Source organism: Rhinolophus ferrumequinum, chromosome 6 (assembly GCF_004115265.2).
Source record: "Rhinolophus ferrumequinum isolate MPI-CBG mRhiFer1 chromosome 6, mRhiFer1_v1.p, whole genome shotgun sequence".
In the NCBI taxonomy this organism is placed as follows: Eukaryota; Metazoa; Chordata; class Mammalia; order Chiroptera; family Rhinolophidae; genus Rhinolophus; species Rhinolophus ferrumequinum.
In genome coordinates this window covers 22,474,416-22,502,251 of record NC_046289.1, presented here as the reverse complement: position 1 = coordinate 22,502,251, position 27,836 = coordinate 22,474,416, and the positions used below count along the sequence as shown (strand labels likewise).

The window sequence follows — 27,836 nt, the reverse complement described above, 5'->3', positions numbered from 1 at the left end:
GAGGCGTGTTTTAGCAGTGCCATCACTCCTCCTGGGGAGGCCATCAGAGTCCGTATCCTGTACTCTGCATATGCTCGCCGGTGGCAAATCTTCTTCCTTTGGGGTCGATTTAATTTTTAATGCAGTCAAGGTCGTTTGGAGGCAAATGTAGGGAATTAGCTGGGTGACAAAGCTGAGCACAGCGATTTTTGATTACAAAGAAAAGTGAAGATGTGCCTCTGTTTCTCAGATAATCTGGCTGCAAAGGCAGTTCCCAAAAGGAGCTCCAAAAAATGCTTTGACCGAAGACAGCATCCCCGGGAACTGGGAAGCGATGGCCAAGGTGACCACGCTGAAGGGGACAGAACTCACCGGGGTGTATAAATATCATTTGGTCACAGTTGGTCTCCTGACTTCACAGTCACACCCCGCTGTTCCTGACCAGCTGCCACCACTTCGTGGAGCAAACTCAGGAGGGGCTCATGCAGGTGTCCAGGGGGATGGGGTAAGTGTGGCCGCCGTGGGTCAGGCTCAGTTCCTGCTCCGTGCAGAATAAGTAATGGCCCAGCAAGATGCCTATAACTTTCTCCTCTGAACCAGCCAAACCTGCACTTACCCAGCAGAACCCACGCTGCTTTGGCCAGGAGGGCAAAAGGAGCTGGAGCTTCCCGGAGTCTCGCTGGAAGCAAAAGGGAAGAAGGGTGACCCCACCCTCCTGATCCCTGACACATCAATTGCTCTTCAGAATTAACCTGGCAGTGGGAGCCCTAAAAGTGAGCATATAATTTCCCTTTCTTGCACTGCCATCCCCCGGCACTTTGCTTCTGGGAGAACTTCTGGAGAAATCGTTCTGGGAACAGTAGAGATTTAGAATAAGTTTTGAATAAGAAAATAGCAAGTCAGGAACATAATTTGGGGAGAAAGCCAGAGCACTTGGGGAGAACTGTGAATTGTGGCAAATGGACCTCACATGGCAGATTGGAGATTAGAACAAGACCGGAAAAGTAAGAGTGGTATCGTGAGCCTTCTAGAAATGCTTCAAGTGGAAGGTTGTCCTTTTTTCTGAGTGTGACCTTCCTCATTTGGGGTGTGAAAATGGCTTTTCTTTTATGAAATGATGGCTATACTAGTTTTTTTGTTCTTTAATGTCCTCACTTGACAAAATGGTGAACCTTGTATTGGTTCCCAGACTTGGTGGTAGTAGGGTAGAGTGGGGTTTAACTTGGGAGATTGAAGGATGGGGAACCCCCGGCCTAGAACCCAGAAACGAGGTATCCCTTCCAGCTCAACCAGAGGCTCTGTGGGCAACCTGAGGCCAGAAAGTGCAGCCGCGGGAAATAAGTGTTTCCACATCTGTCCTCCAAGGGGGAGACTCCTGTGAGAGGGGGCTCTGTGTCCTCCTCCGTGGAGCTCTGTTGTTCCGTGCTCTTCAGAGGGCAGCTGGTTCCAAGTCCCAGAGACAGTAGCTTTCTTGTCTGTTTTGGTGAGAACCTCAGAGAACCTTCCCCCTCACCCTCCCTGGCGTCTGCTCTGGGGTCTGGCCTCCTGTAGGGAGTTGCGGGGTCTGAGAAGAAAGGTTCCTGTCACCCTTTGTGTGAATGCAGTTCAGGGCCAGGCCACTTTGGAGACCAGCACAGCCGCACATCGTCACATGGGAGGATTGTCAGGAGAAAAGCACTGCACTCCTTGTGTCAAAGAAGGGAACAAAAAAGGGAAATTGGAAACAGAATGGGAGTTGTCATTCCTGAAAGCGTATGGCTTCTTAATTCCCACCCCACGTCTTTTCAGCCTGGAAGACTTCCGATTGAAGATACCATGATGAATGGGGACCATCGTGATATGTCCCTTCATAGAGCACCCCTGGGTTTAGGCTGCAGGTATCCCCAGAGGCCCACGGTCCCCTCAGATTCTGACCCTCAATGGCAGCATTCCTTGAAGCCTTCATGGAATTTCAGGGCTGCAGAATGCTCTAGGGGGAGGGGGACAGTTTCTGTGGTTGTATTAGTCGGAGTTCTCCACAGAAACGGAGTGGATAAGGGCTGTGTGCGTGTGTACACGTATACACAAACATACACAAAGAGATTTTAAGGAATTGGCTCATGTAATTATGAGTGTGGACAAGTCCTAAGATCTACAGGGGGAGTTCCCAAGTCCAAAGGCCTGAGAACCAGAAAGGTCCGTCGTGTAGTGTAATTCTGCTCCAGAGGCCGGCGGGCTTGAGACGCAGGAAGAGCTGATGTTTCAGTGAGTCCAAAGGCCGGGGAAAAACGGATGTCCCAATTGGAAAGCAGTCAGATGGAAGGACTCCTCTGTTACTTGGGAGAGGGTCAAGCTTTTGGTTGTATGTAGACCTTTAACTAATTGGATGAGGCCCACACACATTAGGGAGAGCAATCGGCTTTATTAGGTCTTTTAATTTAAATGTTAATCTCATCCAAAAACACCCTCACAGAAGCAGCCAGAACAATGTTTGGCCAAATATTTGGGCACTTGGTGGCCCAGTCTAGTTGACACATAAAATTAACCAGTAATCAAATGAATTTGGGGACTCTGTATACTATAGCCTTGTCTTTAACCTTTCAGGTACATGTTAGCGTATTAAAGGTTCTGCAAAGTTTTGCAGTAAAGAAACCTATTTGACTTGTTCACTCAAGTATTTTCCTTAGTTTTTGACAATGGCAATTTTTCTTCCTTCCTTCCTTCCTTCCTTCCTTCCTTCCTTCCTTCCTTCCTTTTCTTTTCTTTTCTTTTCTTTTCTTTTCTTTTCTTTTCTTTTCTTTTCTTTTCTTTTCTTTTCTTTTCTTTTCTTTCTTATTAGGAAAGGGCAAGTTGCCTATTAAAATCCCGTGGAACTGGGTTCTGTGGAGCACACATTGGAAAACACTGCCCTGGAGACAGCAAGTGAGACCTCACTGGTCCTCAGAACTTCCTCTGCCATAACCTCCATCCCTGAAAATACTTGATTTTGGCTTCTTGGGCCTCTCCTCCATGCTGTGCCATGTCAGCTGCGAGAAGGTGGCCTGTCCATGATGGGGGCTATTGTGCATGTGGAGGTTTCCATGCACTGTCATGGTCAAAATGCATCCAAAAGTAAAAGGACTTGAGAGGAACTTTCTGGGAGCTCTTGATAAGGCTGCATTTATCAGGTGCTTACTCAGTGCTGGCTCAGTACTAAGCATTTTATATGTATGATCTCGTTTCATCTCTCCAGCAATCTGTTGAGTTAGGAACGGGTACCTCATTCTACAGGAATAAGAACAAGGAGTTTCCATGACTCTCTAGCAAGTGGGAAGTCAGGATTTGAACCCAGGTCTATGTGCTCCGAAACCATGCCCTTTACTGCACTAATTCCCACTGTGTGGCTGGGAAACCCTTAGGAGCAAAGGAAGCAGAGGCCTCACCAGGTGTGTAGTTTGAAATCGAACAGTTTATCTGAACGTCCTTAACTGACAAGATGCCTTTAGATGGCAAAGGGGAAATGGAAGAGATTAGGAAATGGAGGAAGGAGGCATAATGCCGGTTAGGGAAGGGAGACTGTATGTGTGTAAAATCTGCTCATATTCCAGAGAGAAAGGCAGAAGAACACTGGTTTAGCATGTCCTGGGCCATCATCTTTGCCGGTGACAGAGCGACGCTGTCCAGCTCTGTATTTCGCTTGGTGCCCGAATGGCCCAGTGCCCTCAGAGGTCATCCCTGAAAGCACCAGACCGACAGATGTGGTAACAGGCAGCAAGACCCTGCTAATTGGGAGCAGGACTTCTGGTCCAATAATCGGCATGACTTGAACAAGTCTGGGTGCTCTCAAATATCTGGTGTGCTGTCTGCCTGTCTGCTGAGTGAGCGAGGTCGCTGCATCCTATTTTGTGTGAGGTGATTCCACAGAGAAGAGTAGTGTGTGTGTGAGCGTGTGTGTGTGTGTGTGTGTGTGTGTGTGTGTGTGTGTGTGTGCAGCCAGTGGGCAGGGAGATGGGGACGCCCTTGAGCAAGGTGTCTGCGTATGAGTTTGTGTACATGCATACCACACTAGTAAGTGTACTCCTACATCCCAGAGTACTTTTAAACTATTTATCTTACCATATAATTCGGTATGATATGATAGGATGTCCTTCTTAGTCATCTGTCTCTCCCACTAGAATAAAAGTCGCCTGGGAGGTCAAGGACATTATTTTCACTGCCAGACAGAGTCCAGAACATGGAAGAACTGAATGAATATTATGAATGAAGGAATGAATGGACAGACTGCTAGGTATAATCTTTTAGTAAATGTCCTGAAATGTACACTTTCGTATGAACTGCACCTCTTCAGCAGAGCCCTCAGGGGACTGCTGTTAACTGTCCCAGCTCCCAGCCTCCTTCCCCTCCCAGCCCTCTCCCGTGTCCTCCTCCTCCTTCTATCCCTCTCCCTTTCCGCTCTCTTTTCCTCCACCCCTCCCGCTTTCACTGCTCTCTTTCCCTTCTCCCTCCCACCTCTCCGCCTCCCCTCCCCTCCTCTCCCTCCTTGCTCCTATTCCCTCCACACCCCTGGTGCTCAGAGTTATCTCTGGCTCCAGCCCAGCCTCTTGAATATCCTTGATGATGATTTTGACTTTTTTTCCCCTAAGAGACAAAAGTCGTTTGGAACCAAGCATGTGAGCTGGTTGGTTGGCCAAGTTGGTCACTAACCCAGAGATGATAAATGAGGTGTAGTCATCACACAAATTTTTTTGAACATTAATAATGTTAATATCTTTTGAAGAGGGCCCAGTGTCCAGAGGGTGGGATGAACCGCCTTTTTGGTTTCCTTGTGAGGTAGTTTTGGAGCTTCTCCTTGGACTCTGAGTTCATGGGCAGGATCAGGAGAAGGTAGAGTGTGCCTGGCAATTTTTCCTAGTGAACCTGGGGGCGAGGCGTCAGTGAATGTCTGCAAACAGATCAGAGAGGGAAATGCACAAAGCCTAGGATCTTCAAGTGCTTACTGCGTGAACCACCTTTAGGATTCTCATCTGCCAAGCCTTCCCTACACGTCACTGTGTCACTGGGGGACCTGGGCAGGGAACCTCACTCTGATTTCTTCTCTCCTGTGCTGAAGCTCAGCCCTGCTCTTTGGTGGGCATCATATTCCATCCATCCTGTGCTCCTTACCTGCCTGGGGGAGCAGCAAGCAGGGCCCTTCCCTTTGGTTGATGGACTGGCCTCTTCAGGGGCTGGCCTTGCTCCTGGGCCTGTAGGTGGAGTGGGACAGAATGGCTGGGCCCTGCTGCACAGATTACCTCTTGCTGGGCAGGCTCCTCATTCTGTCCACAGCATGGGCCGTTGGGCTGCAGTGCCACTTCCAGCTCAAGCTCCAGGAGCCCTGATCCTGGGGCACTGGGCCCTGCTGCCAGGGCTTCTGCTGTCTTAGCTTAGCGTACAGCCATGCGTGCTCCCGGCCATGGCTGTTTTAAGAGCTTCACAAATCCATGTTATGACGTACATAGTATATGCCTCATTAATATAACTTTCATTGTAAAAATTATTTGGAAGGATTAAAATTATTTGGAATTTTTTTGGATGTGTTAACTCTCTGAATTGAAAATGGGCTCTGATTTCTTGGAAATCATCAAGCCAACTCAGAAATTCTTACTAAGAAAATCGAACCTACCCATTGTTTTCAGATGTGATGAAATGTTTATGAACACACTATAAACGAAACACGTTGACATCATTTTATACTTTGTGGACATTTCATTAAACATTAAATTTTTTTGATTTTGCACTTTTCCTTTCCATGTTTGGGAATTAATTTTTTTTTTTGCATATTTCAAACGTGTAAAGGCCTTTGGAAAAATTCATAGGCCAGAGGCTCTGTGTATTTAGAGTTGAGCAGACAAACCAACCTTGTGCCAGCTTTGGGAGTTACAGGGTGGGGGAGAAGCAAGACGGAGAGGTGGAGAAGAAGCCAGCTGGAGTGGTAGGTAGGGCTGAGGCTAGCAGTCTGGGCTAGGTTCTGGACTCTTCTGTGATGTTTAGTTAACTTAATCTGTCCAAGGGCTTTTGAACCTTGTTCTTCCCTAACTCTCCAGGTACCCATTTAGCTCCCTCCCTCTCTTCATTCAAGACTCAACTGACCTTTCGTTAAAATAGTGCCCCATCCTGCTCTAATATGTGATGTAGTGTCAAGAAGCCACTCATGTTACGAAGACAAATAAAGCAGGGTAAGGGCATAGGGAGTGTCCTGTCATATATTAGTTTGTTTACTTGCATGTGATCTGTCTGGACCCACTTCCTGAGGGCCGGGATTGGGTTTTGTTCATTGCAAAGTCTCCAGCCCCTACAGCAGTGTCTGGCAGCGAGGAACTCCACACAGGAGAGCATTGGTGCTCCATGAATGAGCGAATGAATGAATCTTTGCCCTCCTGCCTCCGGTGGCTGTTGGGAGAATCAGGTGAGAAGAGATGCACTCTTCAAGTGGGAAGGTGTCAGTAGCCCAGGAGTTAGAACACATCTACTTGCAGAAGGCTTTCTAGATGTTTATTACGCGGCTCAGAGAACTGTGGTTCTCACACTTCCATCCGAGTAATAGTTACTTGGAGAGCATATTAAAGTGCAGGAGGAAGCCCAGAGATTCCGATTCAGTGGGCCTGGGGCAGAGCCCGGGCATCTGAATTTAACGAACCCGCTGGGTGGTACGGACGCCACGAGTCCTCAGACTGTGCTGGGACAAACCCTCACTGAGGACCAGTAACTTTCCCTTCATTTTACAGATAGGACATCAATCTAGAGCTCACGGGCTGTCTCAAGCTGGAATGCAGTGTGACCCAGGAGCCCATGTTTCCAAGGCTGGTGGAGGGGTGGGGGCCCGGGGCTGCCCCGCTCCGTGTTTGAGGGCCCAGGAGCCTGCACTGAGCAGAGCCACCATCGTGACTCCGGGTTTGGCAGCCCTCGGTGCTGGAGTTCTAGTTTTCCCATTTCTTCTTTTTAGACCAGAGGATTTGGGAGCTTTGGGCCACACAGTCTGCTCAGTGCACAGGTCGGGTCCTGCAGGGATGCAGCCCGATTCACACTCAGCCTGAAGCCCTGTTCTGAGCATTGATGGGGACAGGAATAGGTCTGGGTGCCTCCAAGAGGACAGAGGAACCACTTTGCTGGCTGATGACCTTGGAACGGGGCACAGAGATGCTGGCATTGGAGGCTGAGCAGCCCGAAGCCAGTGAGCCCAGAGTGGATGGAGGCAGCCAGTTTGCTATTTCCCCAAAGTGGGACAGATCCTCCAAGCTTGCTCTACTTATGTCAAGCGGCGTGCAAATTCCTCAGGTGTGGCCCCTGAGTAGGTGACTGTTGATGCCAGAATGCGGGTCCTGGCTGCCCAGCCCTCTGCCAGAGACCAAGCGGCACCCAGTGTACAGGTCACATGTGCACCAGCAGTCTGCAAGGACAGGGGATCCGGCTGCAGTGTCTTACACCTCAGAGCAGACTCGGGACTCTGAGGCACCAGGCAGTTTTGAGGGGCCATGAGGTCTTGGCCCCAAAAGTGCAAAAAACCAGGCTTGCAGTTGCTACAGGTCAACTGTCCCCACTCATGGATTCATTCTTTTGTTCATTCCACAAAAATTTATTAGGCACCTTCTATGAGGACACAAAGATGAATAAGACAGTCCGTGTCCTCCAGGGACCTAACAGATTAATGATGCCCCAAAGCACTAGAAGGATATAGAGCAATGAGCACCCCCCACGCACAGTGCTGGCACATAGCAGACACTCAGTTAATCTCTGTCGAGTGAGCAAGGTGCTGGGGGAGCCTGGAGGAGAGAGTGAAAACTGGCCAGGGAGGGCTTCTTAATGAAAGCAAGGGGAAAAGGCATTCCAGATAAAAAGGTGTGAAGTCAGCAACTATTTGGAGAATGACACAAATAATTGGTGTGAGTGGCAGTGTAGAGAGGTAAGAGCACTTGGTTCTAACCAGGCAATGCTGTGAATACAGTACACACAGCATCTCTACCCCTTTGAGATGGGTCCTCATTGCTATCACTCCGGGTCTTACAGTTGCTTTGCCTGAGGCCCAGAGAGGTTATGTTCTTGTTCCAGGCCACGTAGGTCGTAGGTGGCAGAGCCAGGTGTTCAAACACTCCCCAATTGGCAGTTAACCAATCTGAGTCTCAATCGCTCCATCTGTAAAATGGGACACTCAGGCTTCCCTGGCAGCTTTCTAAGAAAGCTGTACATGAATGAACATGGAAAATCAGATTCCCAGGAAACTTGGTAACAGCCGTTGCCTTTGGGGAGGTAAGGATTAGGGGACCAAGGATTAGAGGAGCAAGAAGAACGTACCAGTCACTGGGTAACTTGTTGGGCGTCTAGTGCAGAAAAAGTTAAAGTACAAGAAAACTGAAGGGGAAGGGGTTGGGTGGGGGTTCCGTTTGACAGGAGAAGTGGAAGCTGGTGTTCCTGGGGGGGAGACGGCATTTGTCTGTGGCGGACACTTTGTCTCCACCCCCACCCCTCTCCCTTTGCGGGGAAGGACACTGTGGCGACAAGCGTCCTCCTAATACGGTACGTGCATTTTATCTTTGCAGACTTCTTGCAGACTTAGTTTAAAGATCTCAGCTCAATACCATTAGTGTATATCTGCAGAGGGCCCTTTGTAAAATTGATTAGAAAGTGGGCTTTTGCATGTGGGGTGAGGGGTGGGGGTGGGACCTAATCGGATTTGAGCACTAGATGGTATCTCATCTCCTGCATCTAGAAACTGGCTTGGGGGCCTCCCTGGGACCCAGGGCCCCTAATTTGGTTTGCGAATACATTAGCCAAACAAGCTGAGGGGGCTCCTTTGAGGAGAGAGTTTTCAGGGGATGGGGCCCAGAGATGGTGGGAAGGCTGAGGAAGTGAAGAAGGGGGTGCTTTCTGTGCAGGTCCCGGGTGTAAGCTGTATTGAGATCACCAAGGGTGCACATTTCTGATGGTTTTACCCAGTCCATGAGAATGAAGCAGACTTTTAAGGGGACTTGTTACTGTATTGCCTGCCATTTATTGAGTGCCTACATATGTTTTTTCATTTTTCTGTTTTAAGATAAGTAATATTCACATGTATAATAAAAAAGTCAAACCGTACCAGAGTATAGGAAATGATGGTACATTATCCTTTCTTCTCTCCGAATCCTTAGTCCCCTAGGCAGACACCCAAAGTAACCACTGTTCCCAAGTTTTCTGTGACTTATATCTTTGCACAGATTTTCCATGTGTGTTCATACACAGCTTTCTTAATCTCTCCAAGAAACCTGCAAGGGAAGCCTGAGTGTCCCAGTTTACAGATGGAGAAATTGAGGCTCAGCTTGGTTAAGTGCCAGTTGGTGGGTAGCAGGGCCAGGACCCAAATTGTCAATGGTCTGGCTTTAAATCCTGGGGTCTTTCCACAGAATCATGTGCCCTTCCTGAAAAGAGAGGGGACTGCTCAAAGCTAAACAAGAGGCACTTGGAGTTTTTACTTCTGCAGCTCTTTTCTTGGGTCCATTCAGGTGCTATCATTTTGTCCACTTATACCCAGGCATCGTCAAAACAGAATGGAAACGTCCAAGGGCATCTTTGTTTAAAGCCTCCTTGAGTTCCACAGCCCTTCTTGAGAGTGAGTTAAGCCCTTGTCTGCTTTATCAGGATCTGGCAGGTGACTTCCTGCTACCCACTTCCCGACCAGGCACTTGTGGGGGGTGGAGGTTTGGGGAGGTGCCAGTGGCTGTGCGTACTGCAACATAAGGGTGACTTCAGAACGTAGGGTTAGTGCCCAGCTTCATTACAGGTAATAATAGAACCACCCTCGCAAGGTTCTTGAGGGGTCTGAATGATATGACGTTATGGTACCCGGCTCATATATTCCCAACTAATATTAGCAATTATTAGCATAATTAGCTAGACAAACATTAATACATTACTCATCCACTCTGTGCAAACTACGTCCACCAGAATATAAGCATAATATTGTTCTTATTTTATTATACTATTATTTAATATCTAATATTATTTAAAATAGAATTCTAATTACCTAATAAAATAGTACTGTTTTAAATAGAATTAGTGCAATGTCGCATACAATCACACTCAACAAATGTGATTCCCATTTTGGTTCCCTTCCTTTTACCGGCTTTAAATCTTGGTTCTCTTTCATCCCCATTCTGGATTTAATTTCTGTAAAGTGAACCGATTTTAATTCCCACTCAAAACATTTACTAAGCACTTGCTGTTTACTTGGCACTGTGCTGGGTGCTGGGGGCACAAAAACTAATACAGACCATGGACCCTGTTGTTTTAGAACAGGGGAATCACTTGAAGTCCAAGCTGTTTGGGGGGATTGGGGAGTGCCTGTGGGGTAGTGACTTACTGACTTCATGCTCTCCAGTACCTCAGTTTCGCCTTCTGAGTGGGGCTACCTCCCTTTCTTGTTGCTTGGTATTTGAAAGATGTGGAACAACTTAGCTAATGTGGTGTAAGTCTGGTGGAGGCCAGAAGGGCCCAGCTCCTTTCTTCTTCCCATGGGCCTCTCCCTACCCCCAAGTACCCTGTACCCCATTGCCGCCACTGCTGGAAGCCTGGGCTTGGCTCATTCACAGGGCTGCCGGCCCACACAGGCTGTGGATCTGGGGACCTCCATCCTTCCTTCTCCTCTCCATCCTCCTACCCAGGACAGTAGCCTGTCCTACTGCCCCTCCGGGTACAAGCTACACCTTTTTCACCAGTTCTTTATCCCAATCCCATCGTCTCCCCACAAGGTAGGTTTTGTAGGGACCAGAATCCCTCAGCCCCCGTGCTCTACTGTAAAACCCAGAATTACGTAACAGCTGGATTACAGGAAGGTTATTAGCTTTGCTTAAAGATTTTCCATTTACACAAGGATTAGCTGTGGGGTTTCTTTAAATAGCTGGCTTTGCTAATGCATTTGTATTGTAGAGAAAAGGTGGATGGGAAAAAATTGGGGGACAGAATTGTGAAACTGACGGCCCAAGTTATAAGCCAGCTGTGTGACGGTCATTTCACCTCTTGGAGGCTCAGGTTCCTTGCTGATGACAGTGAGCAGTGGGTGCCCTGCCCAGCCCCCAGCGTTACCTGCACTGCACTGCACTGCAAAGAAGGGTGTAACCCGCTGCCCCACAGCTCTAAGGTGGCGGTGGCTCTAACTACTGGGCCCTTACGCATCAGGTGGGGCTGCCCTCGCACCGTAGGGTGTGCAGTGTGATGCATCCAGCCCAACACAGCTCCAGGATCTCCGCAGACAGCCTCACAGAGATTCCAGTTCCGAATTTCTAAATGTAGTACCCAGGGATTTCCCGGAACTGGCCTCTGTTCACCTCTCCATCCCTGTCTCCAGCCACGCCTTCCTGGGCTGGCAGCCTGGCCCCGCCCCCGATGCATACCCCTGTCCCAGAAGTCCCAAGGTACTTCCAAGGCCCCGGATGTGTGCTCTGGTCCCACCTCTGTGATTTATGCGTACTGGTCCCGTTGCCTAGAAAGCCATTCCACATCCCCTCCCCTTAGTGGCCTGGCCAGCACCTTACTTGTCCTTCAAGGCAGTTCACATGACTCCTTCTCCAGGAAGCTTTTCCTGACCTCCTCTTCTGTCTGCTCCAGGAGTTGGGTCAATATGCATGTGTGGCTCTATCACCACACGTTTGGACATTTCATTGTCGTTGTTCACTTATTTGCATCTGTCATGAGCTGCTGGGCTGAGGGGCAAGGTCCCTGTTGTGTTGGACTCAGTAAATGTATGGTTGATGAAGTTAAATAAATAAATACCATGTTTCCGTGAAAATAAGACCAGGTCTTATATTAATTTTTGCTCCAAAAGACGCATTAGGGCGTATTTTCAGGGGATGTCTTATTTTTTCTTGTACAACAATCTACATGTATTCAAATACAGTCGTGTCATCTTCTTCTGGAACATCGTCATAACGTACTACATGTGTCCCTCTGGCTGACGATCTTAACCGGGGTTTATTTTCGGGGTAGGTCTTCTTTTCGGGGAAATACGGTAAGTAGTAACTACTTTTTATATGTGGTGAACGTGCTTCCTCCCCAGGCACATAGAGCACTCCACCTGCCTCCAGCATGTCCTTAGGGCAAAACCTTGGTGTTAGACCATAAGGATCCAATAAATACTGGCTGTACCCCAGCAATGGGACCAAATGTCTTTGTCCCTCAGTTTCCCCATCTGTAAAATGGGATCATAATAGTTCTGCCGTCTTAGGGTTGCTGTGAAGACAAAGTGAGTTCATATGCATCCTGCACTTAGAATAGTGCCTGGACATAGTCCCGTGTTGGTTGGTGGTTTTTTTTTTTTTAAGGGCCCTGGAATTCTGCCCCTGTGGGTCCTCCCCGGCCCCCAGAGTCCCCAGGTTGCTGAGCCAGCTATTTTTCTCTCTTTCCTCGCTCCAGTGAACTTTCTCACTTCCCTACCCACCCCAACCAGTCAGCACAGAAATAATCCAATTTTACTTGATTATTAGTCATTATTTTCTGCTGCTGTTTTTGTTTATTACTTTTTTAAGCATTCTAGATTTAATTGAGTTGATTGATTAGCACAATCGCTGATTGGAAGGAGATATTCTGTAACCCTCTCCTCCCCCAGCACATAACTTCCCCAGACACACCTGGGGCTGACTGCCAGTCCAGGGCTCAGCCCTCCTCAGGGCTCCTGCCCCAGAGGGGCCGTGCGTGAGCCAGGTGCCTGGCTCTGACTGGCTGGCGACCTGAGGCAAGTCTTATCCTCCCTGAGTCCGAGGTTCTTCATCTGTAAAAAGGGGTTGAACCAAATGAGCTTTCTGATCCCTTTCCGCCCAAAATTCTTTGAAAATTCTCTATCTAAGCTCCCCTTGCCCTGCCCTGGTCTGTGCATCATTCATTCATTCAGCACCACTCAGAGCCCACTCTGTGTTCACCCAGCGCTGAGCCAGGTTTTGTAGGATCCAGATGTGAGGGAGACAAGGGCCCTGCCGTCTGGAAGCTAGCAAGGGGAGGCTGACAAGCAGCAAAGTCTGGTGTTTATAACTTACGTGTGTGGAACCACGTTCCACAGGGTTTCAAAGGGGCGTCCTTGACTTTGGAAAATTGTAGAAGGAGTGACATTTGGGTTTCGTCCAAAATAAAAACAAACAATACAAACAAAACTGAACAGACTGGGTGGGGGAAACGACCTTTACAGAGGCCATCCCTACATGCCAAGTACTGTGCTAAGCATTTTCTTTTCATCTTCTTTCTAATCCTCACAGCAACTCTCTGAATAAGGGAATGTGATACCAATTTTACAGACGAAACACTTGCGGCTCAGGAGAGGCTCAGCGGCTTGCCTAAGGTGACACAGCCAGTGAGTGGGAGAGAGAGCAACGTTGAAATGAGGTCTGAACGATAGCAAAGGATGTCGTCTTTGTACAGTTTCCAACCATGTTACAATGTTAAATATTTTGAGAAAGATTTTTTTGAAAGTTCAGCTAATTCCCCAAATATCACTTCTCTTTCCAGGCTTGCACACTATCTTCTACACATCCTCTTTTTATATTGCACATATATGTAGCCACTGCAAAACCCTGAGGTAGTAATGCCCTTGGCATATTTGGGACAGAGCAAGGAGGGAGGCTGTTGTGGCTGGAACATAGGGCGAAGGAAGGAAGGTGAGGTTGGAAAGGTAGCCAGGGCTGTTTACAGAGGGCTTTGCAGACCACGGTAGGGACTGGATTTTATTTCCAACGTATTTTTCCATTTTCTTCTAATTCCCACTGTTTCAGCAATTCCACAGTTCGACCCAGTGGATATGGCATAATCCCTCAACACTGAGATTGTTTTGAGCGGTTTTTGTGCATGTGTGTGTGTGGATGCGTGTGTGTTTGAAGTAAATTCTACAGGTCGCGTTTCAAGCATATGGCTTTTTGCTTCTGATGAACTATCTCAGGCTAAACTGCTACTATATCTGGTTCAAAGTGTCGGGTCACCTGTAAGGCTCTAGCCAGCCATGCCACACTGTGACTGCCGGTGGAGAGAGGAAAAGACATTCTAGGCAGCACAACTTGTGTGCAAATGAGCAGAGCTGAGGCAGAGCTGAGGCAGAGCAAGGCTTGTCCGGAGGAGAAGGAGGAGCCGGTGGTCAGAAAGCAGAGCCTCCTGAGGACAGGTCGGCATGTGGGTCACGTGGCTCCTCACATTCTCTTCATGAGGCAAAGTTGGAGCTTTTTCATTTTTTCCAGTTTAAAAACATTTTTTAATTAGAAGAGTTTTGGATTTACAGAAAAGTTGCCAAGATGGTGCAGGCAGTTCCGTATACCCCTGCCCATGTTTTCCTCTCTCTAACTTCTTACATTACCGCGGTACCCTGGCACAATGAAGAAACTCACGTCGGTATGTCTCTCTGTTAGCTAAGCCCTGCACTTTATTCAGATTTCATTCATTTTCCACTGATGTTCTGTTTCTCTTTCAGGATGCTCAATTCCAGACTGCATGTTGTTGTCATGTCTCTTTAATCTCTGGTCTGTGACAGTTTCTCAGGCTTTCCTTAGTTCATGACCTTGACAGCTTTGAGGCATGCTGGCCAGGTAGTTTGCTTTTGCATTTTAAACTATTTCCATTTACAATTGTGATATTGAAAGGTTGTGAAATATTGAGGTCAAGCTCAGAACTCAGGAGTGGCGGGAAGGGGGCTGGGTTCAAATCCTGACTCTGCCCTCGACCCACAAAGGGACATTAAACAAGGAAACTCTACCCTCAGTTGCTCCACCTCCATAGTGCGGGTGAGACCACTTATCTCGGGGCCTAGCGAGGGTTAACTGGACGGCCGTGTAAGTGCTGATGAACTCGGGGTTCATGTTCAGTTCCATTTCTGGGCAGGCACCGCGTAGGACTGATTGCCCTGAAGACCGTGTTCCCTTTCTCTCCAGGAGCCAGGGTTGTGAAATGTCAAAGTGAGCATGCCAGGGCGCGTGTGACAACATGGCAGGAGGCTGACACTTTACAAAGCTTCTGAAAAATAATATCCTAATTTGATCCTCACATTAACTCCAGTAATGAGGTAGCAAGATGGGTTGTCCCTGTTTTAGAAATAAAGAAACAGGCTCAGAGAAGGTCAAGAACCTGCTGAAGGTCATGGGGGAAGGAAGGGGCAGAAGCCAAACTTGAATCTGGACTGGGAGAGCTCAGAGAGATTTGGGTGGTTCCTCCTCCCAGAGGAGCTCGGCCCGAGCTGGCTGCTGGATGGGGCCGGCAGCTCTGGGGTGGATGTGTGTGGAGAGGCCCTTCTCCCCTGGGGAGTATGTCGTGTGAGGCAGGCGACTGGCGTTTGGCTAGGCAGATGCATCAGGGTGGGAGACTGGGAAGGTATGGATTCCCAGGCTTTACATGTCGTATTGATCTCAGGTCATTGTATTACAGCGAGTGTTTTCATTTTGTAACGTGGATTTTTTTCTTTCGGTGATTTCATTTTTAACCCTTGAGTTACCTGTGAAACCTGCATGAGCAAAAAGCTTATGACTGGTGTCCAGTTTCCCAGGTAAATCTCTAGATAAACGGTCCCGCTTTGTTTCAGAAGGCCTACTGTTTTACCTCCTGTGTCATGTGTCTTTAGGCCTCTCTGGCAGATGGCTGAGGGCTGTCTACATTTTCCAGAAAGGGAAGTAGAATGAGACCAGACAGGGCAAGTGACTGTCTCAAAGACACACAGCCTTGGAGCTGGGACAGAAGCCATGTCAGTTAGTTACTGGGCTCTTTCTATAATACCAGGCATAATAAGAGCTCAGAAGACCCTTGTGCTGTTTATTATTATTTTTAAACCTGCAATGTAAACTACAAAATTTCAATTGCACCCTTGAAAGGGGAGCTGGGAGTGCATGTGTGTGTGTGTGTGTGTGTGTGTGCGTCTGTGAGAGAGAGACACAGAGAAGCACATTAGGTGAGTGTACCGTGAGGACAAAGGACAAAGCGCTTTGGGCAAACGGCCAAAATTTACCCTCAATCCCACCAAGGCACACAGAAGTTGGAGGGGTGGGCAGTCCTTTCCAAAAGGGGCCCTCGATATTGGGAGTTCCAAATTTTCCACTTTGAATTTTCTACATTCAGGGCTCACAGGCCACCTCTGCCCCTCATATGCCTGCACACAGAGGACGTAGCCCTGGCAATTCTGGTGCTAGGTGACATCGCTTCTGCCTGTGCCTGTCACCGAGATGTGCCCACGTTTTCAGATCTCTGAAGAGCCTAGTGTCTCACTGAGCAGGATGAGTCTCGCTCACCCCTCGTCCCTTTGGTCCTGGTGGCTGGCCTTGGGACACTGGTCCCAGTCCCAGGTGGTCCAGAGAAGAGTTTCTGCTCAGGCCTGCTGTCTTAGTCCTTTCAGGATGCCAGCACCAAATACCACAGCCTGGGTGGCTTACAAGCAACAGCAATTTATTCCTCGCAGTTCGGGAGGCTGGCAATTCCAATATCAAGGCTCAAGCAGATTCATAGCTGGCTGTGTCCTCAGATGGCAGGAGGGGCCAGGGAGCTCTGGGGGCTCTCCTTATAAGGCCCTATATATAAGGACCATATAGGTGCCATTCATGAGGGCTTCACCCTCATGACATAAGCACCTCCCAAAGGCCCCACCTCCTAATACCATCACAGTGGGGCCTAGGTTTCAGCATATGAATTCTGGGGGGACACACATTTGGTCTAAGACACCTGCCATCCTCTTTCTGGCTGTCGGCAGCCTCTGCCCCTCCTCCCAGCCTGGACCCCCCAGGAGGAGAACAGAAGCTATTTTTCTCTTCTGTCACCTTGAAAGGCGAGTCGGGCCTGGAGAGGGAAGAAGTAACCATGTTTGGCATCACCACGCTTCTCCAGAGATGGTCCTTGTTCTTTGGGGTGGAGGGAAACACCCCAGATTGGCTAAACCCCCAGAGCTCCCTGGCCCGTGGGTGTCAGGATGGATTAGCATTCAAGACTTTACCCTTCAACATACTGGAGATGGGATGCTGTGTGGCCCATGCTACGTTTTTGTGCCTCAGTTGATTTTCCCATCTGTAAAATAGGACTAAAATTCCAGAGGCATCGTGAGGCTTAAAAAGCTGGTATGTGTAAAGCGCTTTGCACATGGTAAGTACTTAACAAGAAAGGAAATTTTGTGTTATTATTATTCCATTAAATAATATAACAGCATTAATATCTTTTTTCCTCCAAAGGGCTTTCACGTCTGTTTTCTCATTGTGTTCTTACAACAACCCAGAGAAGTAGCATAGTTCTTGGATCCAGTTTACCAATGCAGCAACTGAGACGCAGGGAAGCGGAGCGGTATACCCAAGGCTACTCAACAAAGCAGTGTGGTCGCTGAGGCCAGACTCTGAGGTCCCGTGGCTGGGTTGGGTGTGTCCAATCTGACATACCTGCAGCCACCAGGGCCTTTCCTGGCAGGCAGGACAGCAGCCTCTGCCCCTCCAGTTCTGAACTCATCCTCTCACCTCCCCAGAACAGCGAATTCCCAGGCTGGGAGGGCCCTAATCCTGTTTGGTGCTGGCAGGGGGGGTAGATCCAGCTCTCAAGCCACTGGCAGGGCTGGTGTCATTGCCAGCAGCATCTTGGCCAGATGAAGGTTGCATTAGTGAGCAGTAATTGAAATGCAAAATAACATTTTGATCGAGCCAGCAGGCTGTTTATTTATCAGATCAATAGTCAAAATGCCCCAACTGGAGAAGTCAGTGTGATAAGTGACAGCATTTCCAAGGACAAGCTTGGTGAATCCAGCACCCCACCCCCAACAGCCCAGGGAAGGACCAAGGAGCCTGGAAGTGAACCCCACCTCTGCTTCCCCACCTTTCCTTACTTTCTTCTGATATCCACTTTGTAAAAGAGATGACTGAGACCCCAAATTTCAGACCCCCCTTGGCTGTGGCTGGAAGGCCCTATACCCAAAAGAGCTGAGGAATAATAGTTAACAGCTCATGTGTTTGGAGCACTCACTATGTGCTGGTGGCGCTGTGGGTGCTTTATATTTATTGTGTTGTTTAATCCTCAGAAAAATTCTACGAGATTTGGTGACTTGATATTATGAATTTTGCAGAGGAAGAAACTGAGTTGTGGGGAGGTAAAGCAACTGGTTGCACAGCCAGTAAGTGACAAAGCCAGGATTCGAACCCAGGTGACCTGGCTCTAGAACCCTTGTGCCTGGGCCCTGTTCTGCCCTCTCTGTAGAAGGCAGGGAGAAGTGGCGGACCCTTTTCACTTACACAGAGCCAACATTCTGGCTCGAAGTCAAAGCCAGCTATTTCCAGCCCCACTTCCCACAAATTTTCATAAATTGCATTGATTCTTGTGTTAAAGTACGTGTTTGAACATTTTGAAACCAGATTTGTTGATAAGCGGGTCTGAGACTCTAGCCTCTCTAAGTTGCTTCCAAACATATTACGTGGTTTTGGGTGCTTAAAAAACAAAAAGCAAAATAGAAAGAAACATCCATGCACCATTTGTAAAGTCTTTAAACCAGGATTAGTGGAATTCGGTGGGAACTGGTGGTGAGGTTGATCCTTTGGGTCCTTCCCGGGGACTGTTGGCCTCGGGCCTCTGGGCTCTGCTCCAGCAGCACTGGCTGTCACCTTTGCTGTGACTCTGGTCTTGTCCTGTGGCTCAGGCCCGTGACTGTCGCATCCTGAGGGGGTGCCGGTTTTGGGGGCTCATAACCCACCCAACTCTCAGACCTCTTCATTCACGTGTGCAGATATTTGTTGAGTACTTATTGTGTGACTGGAAGTGTTCTAGACAGTTCCAGCAGAAAAGAACGCAGACACAGTCCTGCCCTCATGTACAGAGACCCCGAGGTGGGAGCATGACGGTGTAGTCCAGAAATAGTCCGGAGGCCAGTGTGACTGGCATGAAGGGACCACAGGGGAGAGCAGGCAGGTGGGGGGGCCAGGCCTCGGGGGCCTTCCTAGCTGCAGTAAGGACTCCTGCTTTCCGGGAGTGCGATGGGAAGCTTCTAGCTGTGTTGAGCCGTTTTGAGGAGTGTTGTGACTTACTGCCCTTTGCTTTGTCACTCATTCCAGCACTTTCTGGCTGTGTGACCCCTGCCAAGATATTTAGCCCCACTGAGCCTCAGTTTTGTCATCTGCAAAATGGGGAAAATGATAGTACCTACCTCAATAGATTGTCTCAAGGAATCAATGACTTAATACATATAGTTCCATGCCCAGCATAGAGTGAGCCTTCTACCATCAGCCTAACAGAGGTCAGAAGTGGGTTCCCAGTTGGCTGCATGTCCAGGTCCCACCTATCCACCTGAGTTAAGATGTCTTTTTGTCATCTGCCCAGGCTGTCCATTAGCATAAAGACTGAAAAACTGAGTCAGGCAGAGAAATGGATGCTGGGATCCCCAACCTCCCTTTGTCATTCCTGGTGTGCAGAAGGCCACATAGAAAGGAAGGGCCACTGCCACTATCAGGCAGTGGATGAAAGTGTTGTCCACCTCACTGCCCTGCGGGAACACACATGGGGAAGTGGCAGTGAGGCCCACCAACAGCACAAAAGAGACTCAGCTGTGTGATCACATAAGGAGCAGAGTGAAAGTTGGTAGTGTAAGCCAAGTGCCATAAATGCTAATTCCATCTCGGGTTGCATCAACAGGAGTATAGTGTCCAGGATGAAGGAGGTGTCAGTATTGTCCTGCTCTGAACTGGTCAGGACTTACCTGAAGGGCTGTGCTCAGTTCCCATGTTCTTCTTTGGGAGGAATAGACAGAGCGGATGGATTATTCTCAAAGGAGGGCAAATGTTGATCCCGGTGAGTAGAGGCCTCACTAGAGAAGAGGAAGCTGCTTTCAGCAATCTAGATTGCTGTCTATGGAAGGCTTAGACTTGTTCTGTAGGTCCCGAGGGAGAGAGTTGTATAAACTATATTAGAAGCTCCAGAGGGAAAAAATATTTTGGCTCTTGACAAGATTTTTTTTTTTTTTTTTAATAATCTGAGTGGTCTAAAGATGGAAATGACTGCCTCCTGAACTGATGATCTCCCTGTCTTTGGGGTTTTCAACTAAGACAGGTGGCCACTTGGCAACAGGGATAAACCAGCGGCCTTTTGAGGTCCTGGCCTGGTTTGAGTGCCACTAGCTGGAAGAGGGCCCTGCCTGCCTCTTGGCTGTTCCTCCAGCACTTTCCCTGCATACCTCCCTCATTCTCTTTCTTTAGGCCTCAGCTTAAATGTCCACCTCTCAGAGAAGCCTTCTCCGGCCACTGTATCTGGACACTGATCCATCTGCCATCTGTCCCCTTCCTTGCTCTTTCTTCATAGCACTCATCTCTAAATGAATTTATAGTATTTGGTTGTTTACTTACTGTTGTTAGGGTGCGCTATACTAGCTATTATTATATTCAACCCCAGTGTTTCAGTGACTTAACACAACAGAAGTTTACATCTTGCTCACATGACATTGTGGTGAGGGTGTTCAACAGGCAGCCTTTCAAGAGATTTTTCAGGGGCCCAGGTTCCTTCCAATGTGTGGCTCTGCCATCGCCCAGGGCCTTGGGGCCATCTCCTGGGTCCTCTGTCTGGACCCTCTGGAGCTTTTGCTCAGATCCTGTGTGGCCTGCAGACAGGGGAAGAGAGAGAGAGAGAGACAGAGAGAGAGAGAATGGGAGGCGGGAGTGCCATGAGAGAGATTTTATGAGCCAGAGAGGGGGTGTGGCTTACATCACTTTGCTCACATTCCATTGGCCAGGACCTGGTCAATCGCCACAGCTAACTGAAAGGGAGACTGGGAGGTGTAGTATTTCTGATGCCTAGGAAGAAAATGAAATTGCTTTTGGTGAACTCATAGCAGTCTCAGCTATACTTATTTATCATATTTCATTGAATCTATGATATCATCTATTGTTAAAGACACGATTATTTTTGGAACCACTAACTAAATTAAACCATGGCATGCCATTGATTCAAGATGCATTCTGATAGCCAAGATGTTAATATGTGAAAAAATGGTGTAGCTTAGAGTCAATGAAATATGGTGTTGTCACTGCTTGAGGGCAGGAACCTGTCCACTTTGTGCACCAGTCCATCGGCAGGGCTGGAATAGTGAGTGCCATACAGTAGATACTTGAGAACTGGGAATGAATGAGGGAGAGAGGGAGGGAGGGAATGAGATTGGTTAAGTGTCAGAACACCCGTTGTGAGACATGGCGTCAGGGAATCAGGCTCTGCTCAGTCACCTGAGCAGAGGTGCTGCTGGGCTTGTGGGCAGCTGTCAACAGCAGCTGAGGCTCACTCCCAGGAGTCTGCCCTGGCAGGCACCCTTCTCTGCTGCCAGCTTTCACATTCTCTCCCTCGCTGCACATTGGTGTGAAGTCTGACCTTGGCCACACTTGAGCTGTCTGTCTCACTGCTTCTGTCCCTGGTGAGGCAGCCCTGACACCACAGATCTCATGGGAGAGACTCATTAGCTCAGCTTGGATCCGGTGCACACCCCTGGGTCAATCAGCTGGACCAGTGGGGTGGAGGTCTGTAAGAATGTGGCAAATGCTGCAGGGACTTGTGTGTGTGTGTGTGTGTGTGTGTGTGTGTGTGAGAGAGAGAGAGAGAGAGAGAGAGAGAGAGAGAGAGAGAGAGAGAGAGAGAGAGAATGTTGCAATTAGATGTCAGCTCCCAGGAGAGAGGTTCGTTAGTTCTAATAATTGGTTCTATGCACTCCTCTGCAGGAGGAGGCTCTTTGCCTGAAAAGGGACTTTCTCCGTAGAAGTCCCAGCACACGCAGATGCACGCAGACGCATGATTAAATAGGTGGAGAGGTAGACGCGTGGATGGATGAATGATGGAAGGAGAGAGAGAATAAGACAGTCTTGCGTGCTGTGGGATTGAACTTTTTAGAGGCTGAGAAGGGAAGCCATCTCTTCATTACCAAAAAGGGGTGCTAGGAAGGGCTGCTAACATTTATTTATTGAGCACTTATTGCGTACCAGGCACTGTTCCAAGCTCTTTTCTGCATTAATTCAGTAATCCTCAAGACCACCCCGTTTTCAGGTGAGGAAACTGAGGCACAAAAAAGTTAATTTGTAAGGGAAAGACCTGGAATTCAAACTCAGGCAGTCCAGCTCCAACCACTAAGCTTTCAGGTTACTGTGAGGATTAAATGCCATCTGGAAACTGCTGAATATGTTCAATGACCATAGGTGGGATGTTTATGCCATATCAGTACTTGGTATGGGGTGAAAAGAAAAACAGAGTCAAGAAGAGTTAAGATAAGTTCACAGATGTCAGCTTTCCACTGGCTATTGAAAGGAAGAACACTAGAGGTGTGTTTGGGGCATATTCTGAATGTGTGCTGTTGTTCTTCCTCCAGACCCCCCTCTGTGGGGGCCAGAGCCCAGAGCTGGCCCATTGGGCTAAAGGAAGAGCCACCAGGTACCTTTGGGTCCTGCATAAGGGCATTCTACTGACAGGACCAAGGTGAGGGCTGAAGTTTCGAATTGTTCTCCCCAGAAGGGTGCCCCTTTTGTCAATTTGCAGAAGCCACAGTGTGAACCAGCAGTGGCCGTCCACTGTGGGCCATCCCAGCTGTCCTCAGGCAGCCACTCTGTGTCCAGTCATCTCCCTCTCCCTTGGCCCAGCCTCTCTCTTCTCATTATGATGGATGCAGCCTGGAAAATCATGGATAAAAAGCCCCGATTGAAAGGCACTAATTACCCATCATTATTTTCCATGCAGTAATTTGTGTGGAACGAGATTTCAATCAGTTGTCCGGGATCAGCCTGGTTTTGACTAATCCTTCTAACGACAAGATGCTTAATTACAGATTTTTGCCTGAGCTTCCGTGCACAGCGGGAGGCAGGTTCTCACTGAAGCCAGCTCGCTATTGGGTCATTTTGCAGTCCTGGGTCCCAAAGGGGACCCCAAGGGGAGAAAGAACAAGAGAGTATTAGGAAAGTATTCCTGAGGAGACCAGGTAATGTTGAACCACTGAAAGAATGGTGCTGTGGTAACAATGTGGCAATGGAGGGTGGCAGGTGGGCCACTGCTTGAGTCAGCTCATTCTACCAGGTGGGTCACCAGCTCACTGTGTCTCTAAACCCCCAACCAGACCCCAACCAGCCTGGCTTTCCAGTTAGTAGTAACTTTGAGCCATTCACAACTTGGGGCTTCAGTTCCTCATCTGAAAGTCACCAGGGGAGGCAGGAGATTCTCTGAGAACTTACGATTCACTGACTCCAGCTGTGCAGGTTGTGTCTGTCCAGAAAAATGGATCTACTATTGAAAGGTACACTATGCAAGATTTTAATCACATAGTAATGATAAAACACCATTTGTTACAATAGGTGATTCAGACTACTCAGGGGGAAGGCCAATTTGAATTAAAGAAATATCAGTTTAAGAAAAAAAAATAGGTAAATACCGGACCTCAGATGCACAGACTTTGATTAATTATAATCCTTGGTTCATAATACTCCTCATCATTGGCCTCCTAACCCTCCTTTCCTTTCTCCCTCCCCTCCTCCCTTCCCCCTTCCCTCCCTCCCTCCCTCCCTCCCATGTAATAAGAACCCCTGTATCCATCACCTGAGAGAAATCCTGGGGCCTTGACAGTGATTCACATTTAGCCACGTGGTCCTCCCCGTCCTACCGCCCATATTAAAGTCTCGGCCTGTGTTCTTTAATAATATTTTTAAAGGAGGTTTAACTGTGTTACTTTCAGGTGACTGAGGGCTGGTTCCTAACAAATAAAGCCTTGTTGGAGGGTCTGAGAGTCGGCTTCAATGAACAGCTCAGGTGGCCCCTGCTTAGCAAATTAATTACAGAAATGTACATACGACTGCACTCAAGTGTTCAGAAACCATTTTTTCTTCTGTAGAGTAGATTCCCCTTTCAGGCTTATCCTCTTAATTTACCTAACCATCCACTTTCCCTCCTGGTAAATGGCAAGTTCCTATGGAATTATCCTCAATTCTAGATCTGTGGACTTGGTTGAGGGAAGAGTTTTGCTGGGTTTAACCACAGGCTGCCAGCTGCTGGATTTTCTGGGAAAATCACACCAGCAGCCAATGTCCTCTGAATGTTTGCTGGGCACCAGGATGCTCTAAATGTTTTGCCTGCATTAGCTCACGCTCACCCAGAACAATCCTTTGAAGGGGATGCTGTGATTGAGCCCATTTTACAGATGAGGACCCTGAGGCTCAGAGAGGGTAACCTGTTTACTCACAGTCACCAGCTACCATGTGGTAGAACTGGCTCGTCTGAGGCCAGAGTGCAGGCTCGTAACTAGTAAGCGACTCAGCTGCTGGTTTCTGCTCTTATAGGGGTGACCCCAGCACACAGTCAAAAGAGGGCTCTGAGCACAGCCCCTCTGCGTGAGACCCAGATTTCTGCATGGGGTGGGGTCGGCTCCACCCTGTAGAGGAAAACCAGCCAGGCCCCAGCTAATCAGGCCAGTCCATCCCTCTTACCTCCAGGAGCTTCTGTTCCTCCAGAAGCTTCTCTCCTGCCGCCTCCCACCAGCAGGCCACGTTGAGGGACAGAGATCCTGGGATTCCAGTTTAAAATTGATGGTGACAGCCTGGAATTTCTCTTCCTCTAGAGGTCCGTGAAACCCAACCGTCTGGGTTTCATTCAGAACTTCCAAGATTCTGTTGGTCTCTGCATCAGGAAAATCTTCAACCCACTCCATTGTCCGGCAGAGCGATGTCCAGCAGAGAGTCCCCCGGTCAGCCCAGGTTCCCCTGGGCTCAGGCCGCTCTGGGGTGCAGCGCCTCACACTGGACACCAGGACGGCCAGGGGCAGGGCTGAGTGGGGGCAGGAGGGAGTCCATGCCTCATCAGACGGTGGTGAAATTGCGGCCAGGGCAGCTGTGCCCACACTCCCGTCCCAGAAGAATCATCGGGAAACGACGCCTCGAGGGGCTTCGACCCCTGACTACGGCTCTTTCAAAGGCTGCTTAGATGTGGCATCTGCCCCTCCCGGTAAAGTCAATAGTCATCGACCCAGTTGGGAACTGGGTCTCAGCCACCACAGATGATGGACTCGACGTGACTCCCTCCTCCCCAGAGCACAAGTGTCGGCCACACTCTCCTGGACCTGGTATCAAGGCTCCACCTCTGACCCCATCTCCCATCCTTCCCGTTTTCTCGCTCCTTCCTCCTGCCTATACCTCAGCCTCCAGCCCCTGGAAACCACCACACTCTCCACCCCTCTATTTTCTCCCAATTCCACCTCTTCTGACATCACTCTCCTCTGTGCCAAAACTGCATCATTCATTTGCCCAAACCTCAGCTCCCAGGTTTGTGGGAGCCCCTGGCCCACCCTCTTCCCTCATACATCTAAGTTAATGGTTCTCCTCTCCCTCTCTCTCTCTCTCTTTCTCCAGCCCCACCCCCACCCCCACCCCACCCCGGAACACTTGACAACGTCTGGAGAAGGTGTTGGTTGTCATCGCTGAATGAATGAAGCAAGACCAGCTAGGCACAGCAGGGAGCCCCCCCGCCCCCGCCCCCACTGTGTTGTATTCACCTGGCCCTTTCCGGAGCTCTGCACACTTGTGCTTGTTTAGTGTCTGTTTTTCCTGTGAGAGCTTCTGAGATCGTGGGCTATGCCTATCATGTTCCTGTTATCTGGCCAGCACTTAGCACATAGTGGTGCCCAAAATACAGGTTGGCTGTCCCTGGAAAAGATGTGCAAGTGGAGCCAAAATAATGATCATGGAAATGAGAAAGCTGTAGGAATGAAATCATTAGACATCCCACCCCCACCCCACACCTCTAACCCCCCTCCCACCTCAGCTGGGACTGATGCACCAAATTGGCAAGGCTTTCTGTGGCAACTCTGGCTGGTCAAGTTTCCTTCCTTCTCAGCCCCAGGGTCCCTGACCTGGGCCTGCGGGCAGGGTCTGGGCAGGGCGGGTCTTGGCTGCACAGCCCACTGCAGGACACTTCGTGTCCTTCTGTACCAAGAAAGAGAGGGGCAGGAGGGGAAACCAAGGCTCAGGGGATGGCTCACCCTGGGTGTCTGAGCCGTGAGGCTGGGGGAAGAGAGTTGGGAAAACTGTGGCCTGCTGTCCACTGGGAATGGCTCCAGGGCTCTCCATCTTCTTCCCTCAGGGCACATGCTTCTTGTACATCCAAGGGACAGATCTGAAGCAGGCGGCACATAATACATGCTCCCTAAATAGTAGTTGCTACAATGACCGTTTATGTCAAGTATATCTCCCGTAATCTCTGAAGCTGAAGGGGCGGGGGGAGGATGGAGGGCTGGGTCGAGGGGCTGCCTTGCCCATCAGTGTTTGTCACAGTGGGCCTGGGATGGCCCTGTGAACTGCAGAGCCTAAAGCAGCAGGCAGGAGGGGATTAGAAATGAAAGAGCACCTGGTCAGCTCTCCCTGCCTGCCCTGTGCAAGGGGTTGTGGGAAGGAACCCTTCCAAAGGTGCGTGTGTGCCAGCTCTGGCAGATTCTCTACCTGGATTATGCCCTACCTGCTAATGGCTTTTCCTGAGGACACACCGGGGACCCATTGGTGGGTGGAGGGGAGGCAGGTGGCCGTGGGGAGCCCAGGGAAATGACAGGGCACCAGCCCGTGGGATGTAAAAGGACCCAGAGGAAACCCTCAACTGGGGCACCTACTATCAATGTAAGGGAAAGTTGGGGCTTGCAGAGAGGTGCTTCCAAGGACTGGAGGACTCAAAACATTCAATTTGGAACAGAAGAGACCTGGGAGCCTCTATCTTCAAACACTACGTTCCAGTAAATAATAAACTCCTTGAGAGCAGGAGCCTTATATGTATCTTTTATCTTGGAACCTCCAGTGCCCAGAAGGCAACCGCTTCCCCAGGTGGTGATCAATCCTTTCCCCAATGTGCTGCTCAGAAAACAGGGGGTCCCTCTGGGCAACATTCCCAGTGGACAGCACGCCACAATTGTCCCAACTCTCGTCCCCCAGCCTCACGGCTCATACACCCAAGGTGAGCAGTCCCCTGAGCCTTGGTTTCCCCCCCTGCCCCTCTCTTTCTTGGAGGTAGGGCTGTGGCTGCTTCCCCAGTGGCCCCTCCAGCCCGGAGCCATCTTTCCACCCAGGGGGCTGTAAAGCCAACCTCTCCAGCCCTTTTCTGGAGACAAAAGATCTCCAGGATCTTCCCGTTTTTCTTTGACCTGCTCCTCAGGCATAAGCCTTGGCCTCCTGTTTACCGCACATGGCTGGGCCAGGACGGGGCCTCCAGAAGTCTGGAGCATGGGCTGCGGCCTGGCTTCCCCAAACACACACCTTCATCTCCCTGCTTTTCTTGTTCCCTGTGGAGAGAGGCCCCTCCCCTCGTCTGGGGAGCTGTGATGTAGGAGGGTCCCAGCCAGCTGCCTTCTCCCCCGCCCAGGTTCTGGGAGGAGGGGCTTTCCTTACAGGAAACTGGACCCTTCCTAGTGATCCTGCCTCCTGAATAATCCTCTCTGACACTATCAGTGAGGCTGGGGCACTTACAGCTTGAAACTTAAGTTTAAGAAACAGCTGGGGGATGTACAGAGTTGGGATTAGGAGGCTCCCTCCTGCTGCCTAATGGAGGCACAGACTCTTGGGGATGAAGGGCTGGGTGGAAGCCAGCCTGCTCAGGGGAGGGAAATGAGAGAGGGGGCCTGGAACCACCCTCCGGATGTGCCCTGGGCCAGAGGCAAAGCCCAGAAGCAGCGAATTTGGCTGAGGCCTTTGCCACAAGCCTGGCCTCTTGCCCTGGCCAGGTGCCTTGGCATTTCTGCTCTCCATCTCGGTGATGGTGGCACGTGGGGGAAGGTCTGAGCTTGGACTTCCCCGAAGCCCCAGTGGAACCGAACGAAACGGGTTATCAGATCATTGCCCCGAGGGTGTCTGTTCCAGGGCCTGGCACATCTGGACTTGAGGTCGGAGCCGCCATGTTTCATTCTTGTGTGGGAAGTTCAGCCAAGTATTTTGGCTGAATTG

At 49.5% G+C, this 27,836-nt stretch overlaps 1 protein-coding gene across 5 annotated transcripts in view; it reads left to right on the top strand.

Moving 5' to 3' along the window:
* ESRRB (estrogen related receptor beta) overlaps positions 1–27,836 on the top strand; it is a 167,370-nt gene that overhangs the window by 83,173 nt on the left and 56,361 nt on the right. The window lies entirely within an intron of this gene.